Source organism: Rattus norvegicus, chromosome 14 (genome assembly GCF_036323735.1).
Source record: "Rattus norvegicus strain BN/NHsdMcwi chromosome 14, GRCr8, whole genome shotgun sequence".
Classification (NCBI taxonomy): domain Eukaryota; kingdom Metazoa; phylum Chordata; class Mammalia; order Rodentia; family Muridae; genus Rattus; species Rattus norvegicus.
Window position 1 is genome coordinate 8,821,430 of NC_086032.1, and position 9,905 is coordinate 8,831,334.

General features: G+C 44.3%; 1 pseudogene; it reads left to right on the forward strand.

Annotated features, from left to right (window-relative positions):
* Window positions 1-267: 267 nt before the first annotated feature.
* Set-ps15 (Set nuclear proto-oncogene, pseudogene 15) lies at window positions 268-2,504 on the forward strand (annotated as a pseudogene).
* The last annotated feature ends 7,401 nt before the right edge of the window (window positions 2,505-9,905 follow it).

Genomic DNA, 9,905 nt, shown 5'->3' on the forward strand with positions numbered 1-9,905 from the left:
CCTTGCCATCAAAGATGAACACATCCTACGGTGGCCCCCATAGGCTCATATGTTTGAATACCTGGTCCCCAGTTGATGGAACTCTTTGGGAGGGATTAAGAGGTGTGGCCTTGTTGGTGGAGGTGTGTTCAAGTGTTCTCTTCCTACTTCCTGTTTGTAGATCTAAATGGGAGCTCCCAGTCATTGTTCCAACATGTATGCTTGCCTGCCTGCTGCTTCGATACACACACACACACACACACACACACACACACACACACATCTAGGATGAACCTCTATCCCCCTCTGGACCTGTAAGTTCCAAGCGAAGTTTCCAAAGCTTTGCTTTGTTCATGGTGTTTTATCACAGCAATAGAAATGTAAGTAAGACAAAGCCTTAGGGTAGAAAAACACAGAAAGGGATAGTTTAGCAAAATGGAACTAAGAATCAAGCAGAAGTTCCTAGTGTTTTAATATCTGACAAAAGAAATTACAAAGAAGAGACAAAAAAAAGACATTTCATATTGATCAAGAGAGATTTACAATTTTCAGTATAAGTGCACTGAACACCAGTACACCGAATTCCATAAGTCAAATGTCAATTTGTTGTAAAGACACAGATTGGAGGCTGACGTAAGTCTCCCACACCTGAGGCCTCCTCAGTTCCTGCAAGTTTCTTTCTGCTGTGAGCATCAGGCCTCTGGCCTCTGTCTCCTGGCACCTCCCTCGTGCCACGGCCCCAAAGTGGCAGTCTACAATCCTGCCTCAGCCCAAGAAACCCAGACCCGTTGTTGCCCAGAAGATGGAGGACAAGTTGGCCTCGCCCGGCCTGCGGAAGGGAGAAAAAGAACAGCAAGAAGCAATCGAGTGTATTGATGAAGTACACAATGAAATAGACTCAATGAACAAGCCAGTGAGGAAAGTTTTAAAGTAGAACAAAAATATAACAAACTCCACCAACCATTTTTTCAGAAGAGGTCAGAATTGATCGCCAAAATCCCAAATTTTTAGATAACCACGTTTGTCAACCATCTGCAAGGTGTCTGCACTGCTTGGGGAGGAAGACAAGGGGGTCCTGCATTAGTTATATGACCACAGTTGAAGTGACAGAGTTTGAAGGCATTAAGTCAGGTTACAGAACAGATTTTTATTTTGATGAAAATCCTTACTTTGAAAATAAAGTTCTCTCCAAAGAATTTCATCTAAAGGAGAGTGGTGACCCATCTTCAAAGTCCACCGAAATCAAATAGAAATCTGGAAAGGATTTGACAAAAACGCTCACATCAAACGCAGAGTAAGGCCAGCAGGAAGTGGCAGCAGGAAGGGGCAGAGAGCTTCTTTACCTGGTTTACTGACCATTCTGATGTAGGTGCTGAGTTAGAAGAGGTCATCAAAGATGATAGTCGGCCAAATCCCTGGCAGTACTATTTGGTTCCCAATATGGATGATAAAGGAGAGACAGAGGAGGAGGAGGAGGAGGAGGAGGAGGAGGAGGAGGAGGAGGAGGAGGAGGAGGAGGAGGAGGAGGAGGAAGAGGAGGAGGGGGGAGGAGGAGGAGGAGGGGAGGAGGAGGAGGAGGGGGAGGAGGAGGTGGATAATGAAGAAGAAGAAGAGGAGGAGGAGGAGGAGGAAGAGGAGGAGGGGGAGGAGGAGGAGGGGAGGAGGAGGAAGAGGAGGGGGAGGAGGAGGTGGATAATGAAGAAGAAGAAGAGGAGGAGGAGGAGGAGGAGGAGGAGGAAGAGGAGAGTTGGAGGATATTGATGAAGAAGGAGATGAGGATGAGGGTGAAGAAGATGACGATGAGTTTGACCAGGAGGAAGGAGTGAGGAAGAAGGCAAGGGTGACTAGACAGAAGACCTATGGATTCAACCTTCCTTTTCATTTTCTTTTTATTTTTTAAATTTCTCCAGTCTCTGGGAGCGAGTTGCAGTCCTTTCCTCCCTGTCCCTCTGTGCTAAGTCATCCTGATTCTGAGGTCTCAGCATCATGGTTCTCAATTCATTTGGGGGAAAATATCTAGAGCAAAATATAATAGGAAAAGAATCTTTAAAAAAAGACACAGTCTGACCCTCAACTCAGTAACAGTGGGTGACTTCCATAACCCAATCTTATCAATATTCAGGTCGTCCTAACGAAAATGGAGAAACACCTGAATTAGATGATGTCACAGGTCAAATTAACAATGGACAACATTGCAGGCTTCACTGTGACCTCCCCCAGGCTGGGGCAGTAGAAAGTGACCACTGTCTGTGTTACCTTTAAAGGTCATGTGAACAGTCCTACTCTGAGGTGCTGCCTGGGGCTGTATAGATGGTTTAGGGCAGAACAAAGCTAACCCCACCCCTCCCCTGGGTAGCATGGAAATGCTGACCCAGAGAGTGGGATAGCTGTCCCTGCCCCTCTGGCTACAGCACTCTGGGAGAGCAGGCTGCAAACCACATCTGGGCAACATCATGGAACTGGCCCTGATGGAGTGGGTACAGGAGAGCGATCCCTGCTCCTTGCTTATCATGCAGTGGGCATGAGTATAGGAGAGATGGCTCTCCCTCTCAATCCCTGTGGCAGTCAGGAAGCTGACCCCATCCCTTTCCTGGGCAATGTGGGACAGTTGGTCCCTAAGGACATGAAAGTGGGAAACCTCCCCCCCTGGTCCCCACTAACTGCAGCATTCGGGAGAGTTGGCACCACACCTCACCTGGGCAGTACAGTAGTGTTGATTTTGGTGTAGGGGGTGAACCAGTCCTGAGGGCATGAGAGCTGGTCCTGCCCCTTACTGCTCCTTACTGCCCCTCACTGTCCTTTACTGCCACTTACTGCCCCTTACTACCCCTCACGTGGGCAAAGTGGGAGAGGACCTTGGCGGCATGGTGCAGGAGAAGTGGTGAGCAGAGCATTTCAGGACTTTGAGTTAACCCACCACAACATGTACCTAATCGATGAACTTCAGAGTGCATGATGGGGCTGCTTCTACAGATCCAAAACTCCAGGATCTCCATGACACAGGGCAAAAACAGAATACCCTAGAGGAGTTCCGGGGAGGATCCAGTACTGATAGCATAGAAGCTAGAAGCCTGGAAACAGATCAATGATTCCTTGCAATGAACATTTGCAAGTGAAGCTGTTTAGACAATAATGTGTACTCTGTGCAGACCAAATCTTCCACAGTAGGATTTTGTTTTGTTTTGTTTTGTTTTGGTGGGAGTTTGCAAAGGCAGAGGGCCAACATGGAGAGACGGGGAGATGAATGAGATTGGGGTGCATGACATGAAATTCACAAAGAATCAATAAGTTTAAAGTTTAAAGAAACAGAAATAACAACAACAAAATAAAATACTCCACCCAAATACTGCAGAATACTCACCATTCTCAGAGTCCCTGGGCCATTCCCTAAGACAGATTTCATAATAGGATACAAAGTAAACCTTAATAAATAGGAGAATACTGTCTTAGTTAGGGTTTACTGTTGTGAACAGTCACCATGACCAAGACAACTCTTATACAAACAGCATTTAATTGGGGCCGGCTTACAGGTTCAGAGGTTCAGTCCATTATCATCAAGGCGGGAACATGGCAGCATCCAGGCAGGCATAGTGCAGGAGGAGCTGAGTTCTACATCTTCATCTGAAGGCTGCTAGCAGAATACTAGCTTCCAGGCAGCTAGGATGAGGGTCTTAAAGCCCACGCTCACAGTGACACACCTACTCTGACAAGGCCACACCTTCTAATAGTGCCACTCCCTGGGCTTAGCATACACAAACCACAACAATACTAAAATAATTCCTTGTATTCCATCAAACACATGGGAGGTAAAACTCAAGACGAACAGCAGGAGAAAAGCTGCAGCATTTAAATAAACTCGTGAGAATGAAAACAGCATTTGTTTATATGATGATTCAGCAGGATATTTTATACCACGATATATTTGAAAACTAAAACCACTATTTTCAAATATCTGAGTCAGAGTTTCTCAACAGCATCCGCCATGTTTTCTGCTGAATAATCCTGAGTGATGGGGCTTTTATGCACACTGTATGCCTCCTAGCATCCCATGCCTCTACCCGATCAGTCAGGACACTCACTGTTCACCTCCCTCAGGATCTGATAAGAAAAATGTTGGCAAATGTTGTCGGGTATCTGGTGGCAGAATCATTTCAAGACCATTCAGATATAAGTATCCCTAAAGTTAAACAAAGTACACACAAAAAGAATACAATGTATAAGAAAAACATAAGCGAAATACTTCATAATCCATTGGGAAGAAAAGCCTCCAAAAGTGTCATGATGAAAGTTAAGCAGAACTTCATTCAGATCTATTTAATGGGCCTGCCAGATACAGACGATCTTTATTAAATTTTAATTTTAAATAAAAAGTGAATCATTTTCCAGTCTATGTCTCATGCATGTTTGTGGCATACTTTAGAATATTATCTGTTGTCTACATGAAGTTCTAATTTAACTGGGGGTCATATCCACCCCTCCATTTCTTCCCTCTAAGTCCTACTTCTTCCCAACACAAATTCATGTCTTCTTATTTTACATTTAACTAATGCTACCCTATTTGCATGAGCATGGAGTCAGCTACTACAGTCCCCAGCGGTCACAACAACAAAGATAAATGACTGTCTGTCCCCCTGCTGCCAACAATTTCCAGCAATTCCTCAGGTAGGGGTAGACCACCACAAACACCTCTCCAATCTGTGTTAGGATTTTTCTGGGTTGGTCTTGAATAGGCTTTGTGTAGGTAACCACAGATGTTGGTGTTCATAAGCGGGTGGACCACATCATGTTTGGAAGGCAGCATTCATTGGCTCCCTCTCATCATCCAGCTCTCCTTTCCATCATCCAGTGTTCCCTCCCAACATCCAGTGTTCCTCCTATCATCCAGCTCTCCCTCCCATCATCCAGCCCTTACCTTCTTTCCACACCTTCTTCTGAAATGTTCTAAGCCATCAGGGGAAGATTAACACAGATGTCTCTTTTAGAACTGAGCATTTAGACTACTTATGAATGTATCCATTAACCATTGCCCTCTATAATAAATAAGCTTTTCTGACCAAGGCTGAGAACAGCAGCCAATTGTAAATAAATTATTTTATCAACCAATTAACTTTAAATTGAGGGACAAGGTATATAGACCATTCTGTGTATGTGAGAATTCTCTTGTCTGGGAGCAACCAGATCTTGGGGTACAGAATTTAGCATATGTGTACACAGCACCAGACCAACCCCCACCAGTCATCTATGAGAATAAAGCATAAATATTTAGAAAGTTGTTTGATAACATGACCAATTAGCTACATAACAACATTAAATCCCCCTATAGGGCCTATCACCTCCCTAGCTGTGGACTATAACAAGGTTTGTAACCCTAGGCATGAATTCCCTCCTGTTGCTGACCCTTAACAGTCAGGACACCATTGTGCCAACACTGGACAGGTCTCGCCTGACGGGTTGGGATTTGTGGTGGTTTTAATGTTTGGCCCAGGGAGTGACACTATTTGGAGGTGTGTCCTTGTTGGAATAGGTGTGTCACTGTGGGTGTGGGCTTTAAGACCCTCATCTTAGCTGCCCAGAAGTCAGTCTCCTTCTGTCTGCCTTTGAATGAAGATGTAGAACTCTCAGCTCCTTCAGCCCCACATCTACCATGCTCCTGCCTCGATGATAGTGGACTGAACCTCTGAACCTGTAAGCCAGCCCCAATTAAATGTTGTCCTTATAAGAGTCGCCTTGGTCACGGTGTCTATTCACAACAGTGAAACCCTAAGACAGTATTGTAGTATAAAGGGTCCAGCCATGTATAAGACCATTGATATTTTTTCCTTCCAGCGACCTGTATTATGATCTGTATTCATTGTAGAAACTATGAAATCTATCCAGTAAGAATTAAAAACAAACAAACAAACAAAACAAAACTGCAGGGCCATTCCAGATTGATTTCTCTCTGTCTTCCAACCAAAGCGTGTGTTATCTTGGGCAGTTGCGTCTTACCACCCAGTTAGATGAGCAACCAGGAATAATGGCAATAGCTATTTGAAAACACTATTAAGTGATGACCGGGTCGTCAAAGAAGTAAAATGGGAGCCTTCTTCACTCATAGAGCTGAATGGAAATGAATGCACACTGTACCAAAACCTACAGGCTGCAATAAAAACAGTCCTAAAAGAAGAGTTGGCTGTTGTGTCTCAACTTAAATATCAGAGAAATCTCTAATAAAAATGTATTGCACCTTAGGGTTATGGAAAAAACAAGAATAAATCAAACCCGAAAATTAGCAGCCAAAAGAAATCATGAAGATATATCTCTTGTCTGGATCTCCCTCTCCCTGCACCCAGCATCCTTCTGTGTGAATGTGTGTGTGTACATGTGTACGTGTGCATGTGTGTGCGCATGTGTGTGTTTACATGTGTGCATATGCGTGAGAAGGCCAGAAGAAGCTCTCTAGTGTTGTTCCTCTTGAACGCCTTCTACTTTGTTTTTGGGGGCAGGGTCTCTCACTGACCTGATGCTCACTAATCTGCCTACTTCTATCTATTGCTTTCTCCCAAATCTGGGATTACAAGCCTTTCCACCTGCTTCTTTCACATGGATTCTGGAGATTTAACTTGAGTCCTCATACTTCTTCCACAACTGTCCCCTCGGCCTTGTCAATAATATTCTTACCAAGGAGCTGTGTGAGAATTATTGATAAAATAATGTTCCCTTCCCACCTGAAGTCTAAAGGGGCTGACAAAAATATTTACCACTCACCCAAGTGTTCAAAATGTTCCTGTGCCAACTTCCACAAGTAGCTTAATTTCCTTTACATTTTTAGTAACACTGATGTCAACACCATTCTAACAAATTCACAAAGGTCATCTCACTTAATGTTTAAAGCAACAGTCAGTATAAAGTGGATACTGTTGTACACTTATGTATCAAGGATTTGAGTGGGCATGGTGTTATATAGTTGCAATACCAGTGCTCCAGAGGCAGAGAGAAAAGAATTATGAGTTCAAGGACGTCCTCAGCTACATGCTAAGTTTACGCCACTCTGAGCTATATGAGACTATTTCTAGAGGTGGGAGAAGAAAATGAGGAGGAAGGAGAGGAAGATAAAAAGGAAGAGGAAAATAAAGAGGAAGAGTTGAAAGAGAAAGAAATCCTACAAATGTCTTAACTAGAGATAAGTAAAGCAAGCCATGAATCCAGGTGTTCAGCCAGCTGGTCCAACTCCACAGCTGGGCCTTCTGATGCTGAGGTCACACGCTCTTCTTCCAGGACAGCTGCACAAGTTCGTCTATTTTCTTTATCTCTCACTGTCAGTCTGAGAGCCTGTCTTCTTATTGTCAGTGGAATAAAAGTTTATCACATACATAGACCTCAGCTGGAATGTTACTGTTGTCAAAAGAAATTATTTCCTGGCTCGGAAGCAAACAGAAAGATTTGCAGTTACTAACAGTGTCTGTCGTCCTGTGACATCATGCAAAATCCCTTCATCAAAGCTGAGCCAATAGTCTTCGTGATGTTTGTCCATACTTAGTAGCAATTCCAAAACTAACCTACCAATCTACTCACAAAGAATAAACTACAAGTGCCACATTGTTAATGCATGTTTATACAACTGTTCTCTCTCCCACCCTCTCCTCCTTTCCCTCCCTCCCTTCCTCTCTCCCTCCCTCCCTTCCCTTCTCTCAATCCCTTTCTCAAAATGTGGCCTTATATGCCAATAAGGTCATTGCAATATAAGGAAAGTAAGATGGGGTCATTCTGGAACAGAATGGCCTGTGATACACCGTGAGTGGCATCCGTACAAGAAGACACAGACATTCAGAAGAGGGGATGGTCGGACTCTTAAAGCTGGAGGATGTGGAGAGAGTGCTGCTGTGAAATGCTCTCTTCTGGACAGGAGGCAGCCATTGAACTCAGAAACTCACTGCGGCTTGGTTACCCACACACCAAACTAGTGAGGTAAGCCAACACTCCAACAGGAGAGCACTAATCCAGACTTGTCACAAGAACAAGAGGGAGAGAAAAGCAAAGGAAGGGGAGGGGAAGGAAAGGGGATGAGGAAGAGGGGGAAGAGAAGGAGGAGAAGGAGGAGGGGGAGGGGAGGATAAAAACGAAATTGGGTGGAAGGGCATGTGTTGAGGTATACGGGGAAATGTGAGCAAGGAGTTGGAGTGGCTATAATCAAGATATAATGTTTATATGGATGAAATTCTTGAATGATAAATAAAAGATAAACTAATTTCAAAAGGCAGAGAGACATAGACACAGGGACTAGCCAAGAAGCACTAAGGACTGCTATTGCTAAAACAAAGGTATAGGGAACAGATTCTCCCCAGAGCTCATGGAGATCATGTTCTCACCAAGCTGATCCCATGCTCACGGCCTCCAGAACTGTGATGGGAGTCCATTGTCCTAAGGCACTTAGTTCAAGATAATTGTGTTGTAGTGGTCCTAGGGTAATCAACACAGTACCCTGGGACCCTATGAACAAAATCCAACTCACAAGGTTGCGAGGGTGATTAAATAAGATAAAACTATGAAAAGCTTAACAGTGCTGGCCAAGCTAAACAGTCGGGAAATGATAGCACTGATTCTCCACAATGCCGTTAATAACTATACATTTTACTGTGACAATGGTAGGTGAGCGTCCCCAACAAGAAGAGTCACATCTCCCGCTCCCCCCTTCTCACGGATTCTTACCCAGCACCTGTAAGTGAATAGCAGCACACTGTGGTCACAGGAGTTCTTGCCCACCCATTAGAAACCAGCCTTTGGGGAATGCTGACAGACACCACTTAACGTTTCTTTGTGTGAGAACAGAAGAAGGATCCAGTCAAAAGGCATCCTTCACAGCGGCCCCCCAAAAAGAGCCATCAATCTCTGCCTAGGTGACGGTCACATTGAACATTTTCAGGCAGCTTTCTCAACCTTGGAGGTTTGGGCAACTTACCAGTAATGAAGATGTATTAATGCTTAATGCAGCTTAATGTAATAGGTGTCATGTTCATAATTTACAGAAGCTCTTTCTAAAGCATTAAATTCATTTATACTCCTTAAAAGGTACTCAATCGTGGGGGCTGAGTTAGTTTGGTGGGGTTTCTCTTTTAGGATCAAATGATATATAAATTGTTAACATATCCAAACTCATCCATTAGTGCATGTGAATGCAATAAACGTGCCAAAGGAGCAATAACATGATCGGGGGAAAGTCGCTGTGGTCATTAGGGCTGAGAGCGTTTCATTTATGGCCCTAGGATAGAGAATGGAGGTTGTAAAGTAGACCCAGGAGCTCTCGGTGACCAGAACTCTAGGCTCATTATGCTCAAATGAAAATAAAGCATTTTAGACGGTCAGAAGTGACAACGGAGTATGCCTTCTTCTTCTTCACAGGGCCCTGTCCCTCCAGCTTCCAGCCACCATCTTGAGCAAAGGAAAATGAAATGGATTGCTGGGGCCTTCCCATCCCAACTGTCCACTGGCAGAGTATCGATCAGCTGCTTGGTAAATAACTTCAAGCAAAACAGGGGCCATGAGTAATGAGAGCCCTTGCTGGTTGGGCAGACCAGGGAGGTCAGTAATTGATGGACTTATAAATCTTAGGACCATGTTTCCCAGGTCACCCAGGAACAGCAGAGAGACAAGAGGAAGCCATCGCTGTGTCCATCCGGTGAGGACAACCATGGGCCATTACCCCATTGCCACCTGCCAAACCTCCACCATAACTCATGCGGCTGGGAATCAGCCTTAAATGAGGTGCTGCAGAGTTCAAGAGGCATGACAGAAAGAAAGGCGGTGACCAGACTTTAAAACATCCAAGAGGAAAACTATTTTGGCTGGTTGGCTTTTCTCAAGTCTCTGTACAGTTAGAATCAATTGCCTTGATCTAACCCAGACAATGAAATGCATAGGGGTGAAGCTTGGTCATAAACTCTTTGTTG